The sequence below is a fragment of the Seriola lalandi genome, unplaced genomic scaffold, assembly GCF_002814215.2.
Source record: "Seriola lalandi dorsalis isolate HSWRI2012SDOR001 ecotype SW California unplaced genomic scaffold, Sedor1 jcf7180002054695, whole genome shotgun sequence".
Classification (NCBI taxonomy): Eukaryota; Metazoa; Chordata; class Actinopteri; order Carangiformes; family Carangidae; genus Seriola; species Seriola lalandi.
The window spans coordinates 488,104-496,137 of NW_019525248.1; positions in this window are offsets into that span (position 1 = coordinate 488,104).

Below are 8,034 nucleotides of genomic sequence, written 5' to 3' on the forward strand. Positions count from 1 at the left end.
GGTCTAGTTTCTTATTGTATAGTCCTGCTTATTCAGAAGCAAAAGTAACTGTAAGTAAGGCAAATCCACAAATATCAGCCTCATGGTGGCGCTAGAGGAAAAGTCAGTTTATCACCACAGTCAGCAGGATCCATCCTCTAGAGACAATCAATGTCTGTACGAAATGTCACGGCAATCCATCTGATATCTGCTGAGATATTTAAGCCTGGATATAAGTGGCAGCCACTTCTATAAATCGAGCCACTCTACTCTGCTAGCAGGGTTACCAGCATGTGAATAGCAGTTTTAGATTTTTTAGAATCACTAACACTATAACAAGGTTAGTTGTGCATATACATCTACTCCTATTAGCTTGTTAGCTGTACACTCAGCTGTATTACGAGACCATCAGAACTCCTGCTGCTTAAATAACTACCGACCAGCCTACTGCACATCCACAGCCAACATTCATGTTCTATTCTTATTACCCACAGGCCTTATTATCATGCAGCCCACTGCAAGTATTCAGATAATCACAAAAGCCAAAAAGGCGACCATTCTTCCCATTTCAGAATATGAGGCCAATTAAGGACCCCGGTCACATCTCCTCTCAGCATTTCTCCTTCAGCTTTGCCCCTCTGAGTGTGGGGGAAGGCTGGGTGTAATTCATAAGAGCAGTTTTATGTTTGCTTTGTGCTAAATGATGCAATTTGTTGCAGCATACAGACGATCCAAGAATAGAATAGAAAGAAAAAACATTTTGCTGCTCCTCACACTATAGTCTCAGACTAATTTTATTTTTGAAATGGACTTATTATATAATTTTATAATATACTCTCCTCCCCGTTCTCAACAGTTTGAGAATTGCATGACATTAAAGCCAATCCTTGTTGAAATTATTCCCCACATGCCATAAGATGTGATGGGTGGAAAGCAGAGTCATGTTTTACATTATTAGATATCAATCAGCTGTTAAAGATGCAAGCGACACATACTTAAACATCATAACTCTAAAGAAAGAAAATTCAAGGTTTTTCAGAGTATTTCAAATGATTATTGCCATTTTTAAACCACAATAACATTTTTGGAAAAAAATGGCTTTTGCAAAATAAACATCACTGCACTGACAGCACTCTTTGTAGGTTCATTAATTATGGGGTCCACGGTATATTGTTCTCCACGGAGGACATCTGTTCACAAGCACAAAAATCAGTTTGTGAAACAAGTGCCTTCATTTGTTTACTCAAGGCCTTGTTCCCCAATATAATGAATAATAATTCATTTTCATATGTTTTATTGTGTTCATTTATTAGTCACATTATACAAATTACAAGACAAAAGCTTGTTAGTTTTGCAGTGGGCTTCACATGATCTGTTACAATGGTCTCAATCACTGTGATGATGACAGCTGATTGAAAACAGGTGTGCATCAGTCCTTGGCACAGTGAGTCATTGGTACTTTCTTAATAATGAAGGAAGGGTGACTTCCAACATTTGTACACTTAAATATGCTTATGTTTATTCATAACTAAACTTAGCTGTCAAGAATAACCAGTTATCTTAAATTACACTTTTGTTTGTTTTTGTTTTTATTCTTTGATTGCTTGCACCTGTTAAATCACCCCTGTGGTTAACTGAGCAGATGGTAGGTTCCACTTTAGAAGAGTCTGAGAAAGTACAATGACAGTTACTTTTGCCTTGTGGGAAAAAAATGTGGAAGTTTGTTGAAAGGCTGTGGGTTTTATTTGTTTAATTTATTTCAGTTTTAACTTGCTTTTGTTGAGCGTCTTAGGGTACATTCATATATATACATAGGATGAATATAAATATTTTGTTGCAGAGCTCTTCATCCCTTAAAGACATTAGCCCCCTTGTTCTGACTCAATGCCAGACAAAACACTGTATATGGCCTTTTGTATAGGGACTGGTGCTACACAATTGACACTCAAATTGGTCTCCACAAAATCCCAGTGACCAAGCTGAGCTGAGCATGCTGACTGACTGTCTGGAGGACATTAAATGCTGGTTACTTTCTGATTGAAAATTGTTATTCACGATTTGGATATCTGTCTGTCTGCACAAATCTTCCTCTTGTTATCTCACTATTTAAATGAACTTGTATTTGGCATTGTGCATGCTGTACATCTACTTTAATGTATGCACTGAAATCCTAGAAATATGAAGGAACAATTTCACACACTTTACAAAATGGACAGAAATTATAAATGGAATGAATTTCTCCGACCTTGAGATAAATTCTATGTTCTCCTCTCCTGATGGGCTATTTCTTCTATTTGGCCTGTTACAATGATGCAGTGTAAAAGCAATCATGTAGATTGTGTAACTTGCTTGGTGGTTCCTAAATACACATCTGTTATCCACACCCATGGACCCAAAGTGACTCCACCCTACTCAACTCCAGCGAAAGACAGTTCCACAGTATCATTTCCTTTTTACACTGACATTGCAGCAGAATCTAATCCGGCTTATGTTATAAGTGCATGTTCACCTGTAGGGGAAAGTTTTTCGCTAAAACTCCTACTGAAAGAAAGACAGCTATGTAGTTTAACTCTAAAATTAATTCTACGGCTCATGATGAAACCAAACCTGCTGTAGCTGACATTATTATCAACATTATTACAGCACTTTAGCAAAAAAAAAAAAAGAAGAAGAGATCTTTAGACTCAGATTTAGTGGTGTTTTATAGTAACCCCTGTTTCAACTCAATGTCAAAAGCTTATTCTGTTTAAACATTCTTATCTTCTAATTACAGAGAATACACACCACACCTACCAGAGAAGAGAGTGCACAGGGTGACCTAAGTGTGTGACGGCTTACACACTGACTGCTGTTACAAAATGTCTTAGTCATTACCTTAAAAGCAAAGACGATTAAACACAGAAGTGATATACCTTCTGTTAGCACAAAATGGTTGCGTATTTAGCAGTGTTTTTTGCAATACACTGCATCTGTTTATTGATTTACAAAAAAAACTCTATAACTCTCTATAATCATTAAAGCTAAATTACAGCATATATTCATTAAAACTGCTATAATCAACAATTAACAATGTTAACAACAACAACATGACATCTTGTATGTGAAAGGGGTCACTCATAGTGATGAATACACAGAGAATTCTGTGCAGTAGTCGAGACAGGACCAGGAGGCAGATGCATGCAACATGGTCAAGGAAGCATAGCTGGTGATCAAGGTTACTCTTAACCTTGGTTGGAGTGGGAGATGAAGACATGATTTTGATATTGATATTGTGATGGAGAGATTGACTGGCTGGGATGACCATTCTTAGAGAATTTTAGTGTGTTCCTTTATCCTTTATGTGGATATGTCTGAGAGACAAGCTGAGATCCGTGCCAAGACCATGGGATCACCTGGAGAGAATGACATGTATAGATGGGTATCGTCTGCGTAGCAGTGACATGAGACTCCATGGTTATTTGGGCCCAAGAAGCTGGTGTATATTGCAAAGGGAAGGGGCTCCAGCACTAAACCTTTGGCATCCCTGTAAAGAGGTATATGGACATTTGTTCTTGACATGAAAGAACACTTAGTAGGTAGGATTCAAACCAAGGTTGCGCTTTGCCCAAGATGTCCATAACAGAGAGTATGAATAGCAGGATGTGTTGTTCCCCATGTCAAAGGCTGCTGATGGGTCTAGCAAGATAAGAACAGAGGACTGAGCTGCAGCGCTAGTTGTCCTCAGGGCTCCTGTCACAGACAACAGACCTCTTTCAGTGGAGTGGGTGCTCTTCAAGACCTACTGATTTCGATCAAAGAGGTTGTTCCATGAGAGACCTGTCTGAGAACTGCCCCTTCAATAGCCTTAGATAAGAATGAAGGTAACAAGACTGGCCGATGGTTCTCAACTTTAGCAGGGTTGAGTGACGGCTTTTTGAGCAGAGGTGTTAGTGGAGCCTGTTTGAATGTGGTTGGAAATGTTCCCAAAGCCAGTGAAGCATTTATCACACCTGTAATTGCTGGCACAATGGTGGGAAATATGGCTTGGAGGAGGCTGGTCCAGTGGACATGTAGTAGACGTAAGATGATGTGCCATTGACTGGGAGACACAGAGTAGGACACGAGTAGGACTGCTACATGTTTGATTTGCAGGTGCCATGCAGGGAACCTGCAGCTTGCAGGTGCCCTGCCCTCATGGTGGTGTTAGTGTGTCTCAGAGAATTTAACAGACCTCTCATGGTCACCAAAACACCAGTACTCAAACAAATAGTAGAGAAGCTTTCCCTCATTGATTTTCCAACAGTGAACAATCATTTCATTGATATCCTCCGTGTTTATCTGTGTGTGTGACCTTACTTGTAATCTGCCATCTGGGCAAAGCGCTGAGCACAGCCTTATACAAATGGAGAGTGGGAGAGAATTAGTCACCGTTCCTTGGAATGAAAAATTGTGTGTTGATAAAATGCTTCACATTTACACACTAACTTCCCCTTCCTTCGACAGCTGAGCTAGATTTCTGCATTGTGCTTGCCCTTAAAAATAAAGAGGTATTTTCTACATTTGTTTGAGCAAAGTGTCTTTGCTGTAGTCTTTGCTGGGCAGTATTAGATAAATACAGTGCTGTGTAATCCCCGCCATGTGTTTTTCTTATTAAATATTAATGGTTAAGTTTTTGATGCACAGCACTTTTTGTTCTATTTCCCTTTTACCGTAATTGGACTGAGTTTTGAAGCTGGGTGAAATTTGTGTATGAAATTAATGGTGTATTGCTACTTGGTCAGGAGTTACATGGATAGGGATGTGGTTGCTGGAGTGCTTTTATGCTGTGCACAACCCAATGATGGGAAAAAAATGTTCATTTAGTCAAAAGGTCAAGTTTATCCATCTAAATGTGTTACATTTATAAGATCCCTATAAAGTCCCACTAATGCATTTGCGAGTCTCCCTGGAGTCCAGACATACACACAAATAACATAAAAGCAAACAGAACTGAATGAACATGAACCAAACACAGCTCCAAATGAATAATAAAGTGGGTGTGTGATGATATCTGTGTTGACAAATCACTTACTGCTTACTTAGTGTTAGGGTGAAAATACGTCTGTACTTTGATTTAAGTAGGATTTAGAGTGCAGAACTTTGTAATGGATTTTAGATTGTTGTATTGGTATTTTTACTTGAGTAAATAATCTGAAAGATTATTTCACCACTCCAATTTACAGGAACAGATCAGCATTAGTTTAATTACATACATCTTCACTTTCTACATAGACATGTACCCACTGAACAATAAGACAAGGCTGTAAAACGACAGCGTTTAAGGGCTGCAAGTTTTGCCATCTTTATTATATTATACTAAAGCATGAGTCAGCATTTTTAACCCTGCCCCTCTGTCTCCCTGTTCATTAAATAAGATACCTGTCATCTCTTATCCGACCCCATGTGCTTGCTTTTAATATGTGTGTGTCTGTGTGTGTCTGACAGTAATAATATCAGTGACACAGAGCGGTGAGTCAGTCAGTCTAAGCTCAGCCGGCTGTGTTATTTCAGCTCCCTCCAAATCTGATACGTTCTCACACTCAATTTAGTTCATCACTTCCCAAGAAGAGAACTGATTTGACTGCAGCACAAGGGCCGTCTGTGGAGGAGAATTACAACCCAACAAAAATACAACCAGAGCTCCTGCTTTCTCTCTAATTTACTCAAACTTAAGGTTCTACCTTTTGTTTGCTCCTGAATTTCTTCTGATCATGTTGCACATTGTAAAGAGATTAAACATAGGAGCAAGACACCCAGGCTAAAGACACACAAAACAATGAGGACATAATCATCTACATCAATTTATTTCTCTTTGTGGTTCCTTTGCATCTCTTTGACACTGTTTTGCATCTTTGTGTGGCTTATTTGCACTGCTCGGTCCCCATTTTACATCTTTTTGTAACCATTTTGTCTATTTTTGTAGTTGTTTTGCACCTCTTTGTCATCATTAGTGTCTTTCTGATGTCGCTGTGTAGTCGTTTGTAGTCCTTTTCCATCTTTTTTGGGGTTGCAGACACCTGATTTACACTTATGTCAGATCCACATTTCCCATCATTTAAACTGCAGCTACTGCTCATCTCCTCAACCTTTCATATTCCTCTGCTGTCCCACCAAAACGCCTCACTTTTGAGACTTTCGAAGAATATGTTGTACCTTGTAAAGCCAACATCTCTCTGCAGTCCCTCATTTTTAAATGAATTCCTCCCTTATGGAGATGAATCGGATTATTCACACTATAGTGACAAATTGATTGGAGCGATGCTGAAGCAGCAGGTGCACCGCTCTCTGGAGGGACACATAGCGGGAAAACATCCCGTCTCATTTGCAGCACTCAATCTCATACTTGTCACAAAAGAAAAGTGTGCACATGCAAGGACACAAACACACATGCACGAAAGCAAGCACACACATCATGCCCTAAACATGGACACAGACCTAAACCAAGGAGCACTGATTTATCTATTTCCGGAAGACTGATTTATGTCTTTTAATTTGTCCTCTCTTTTTATTTTTATAGGAGGGGGTAGACTGTATCGTTGAAGCAACTTTGTCATGTTGCCAGGCAGCAGACACACAACGCTCCAGTCATTCGCCGTCACCACATCAAACTCATAGTGTTGTCTTCAAACAGATTAACCTCAAAGCTGTTACTGCAGCTGTGTTTTGGCTGCCCAGCATTATCATCAGTCGATCAGGCTCATTCAAATAGATGACTGTGCTTTGAAAGCAGCCTGTCCCTGACCTTGGAGAGTCATTTATCAAAATTGTCATTCTGTCCCAGTTTATGCTCCTCATACCATTTTCTCTTGCTTCTCTTGCTTTTTCTCCTGTCCCTTTGTCTCGTTTCCTCTTATCTACCTTGCATCTTTTCATTTCTCTACACCTCTTTTCTCCATGTCCTTCTATTCATCCATGTTTTTGTCTAGCTTTTCTCTCCTTTCTCTCTCTCTCCCTTTGCTTTCGAATGCATCTCTAACACACCTGTCTGCATGTTCCCACCTGGGATTTCTTCGTTAGATTTTGCCGTAATTGACGGAGGCAGATGTAACCTGAGAGGCCGTACATGAGGACTTAATCTGTTTGCTTGATCCAACGCACAGTGCCATTTCACTCAACGGTGCAGCTGCCAGGAGCTAACAGAAGTGCAAACACAGGTCTCACCACATCTTATGATGTCACATCAGGAACGTTTGATGTGGATTTAGCTCCAGAATAATATGGAGGGTAAAGAAATATTATGAAAAGCATCTACAGTCTGTCACTTTAAAAATAAATGTTTTACATTTTGTTGTCAGTAGCAAAGGAAGAAAGGACATTTTCTTCGACAGTAACTCACTTTGAAAGCTTTATTTGCGATGGTGATAAGATCTGAGAGTAGTGGTAGTGTTTAAGTGCCACATGACATGAAACCCTTGTACCTATGGTGCCAGAGTGTTTTACAATTTCTTTTATTGTTTGACTGGAAGTGTTTTGCCATTGTTAAAACTGTCTCATGACTGAAGTAAAAAGCACCCAGGGAATAAATGTTTTTGTGGAAATGCCTTGATTCTTAGAAGATATAACTTACCATGAAACGATCTGCATAGCTGACATTTTCAACTTTTCACTGGAAGTTCTTGGTTCCACACACCTAGTGTGTACAAGAAGTTGTGTGTATCTATGTGCAGATGGGTGACGATTCTTCCAGAAGATATTCCCTCATTTGGTGTTTTGATGATGGTGGTGGAGAGCGCTGCGCAACATTAAAGGAAAGGTCAGGGCCTCACCAAAGTTATTGGGATTTATCCTCTGGAGAACATGAATCTCTGTGCAGAATTTCATGTCAATCCATGCAATAGTTGTTGAGATATTTCAGTCTCACTGGCTTACTAAAACTGAGTAAGCAAATATCTCTTATCCCTTCTGAATCTCACTGGGGTGTCTCTCAAATGAAAAATACATACAAGATTAACAAGTGCAAGCAAATTCAAGAAAGGATGGATATATGTCTATTTGTTGGTTTGTTTGTTTATTTGCTGGATGAATGCGGCGTGATCC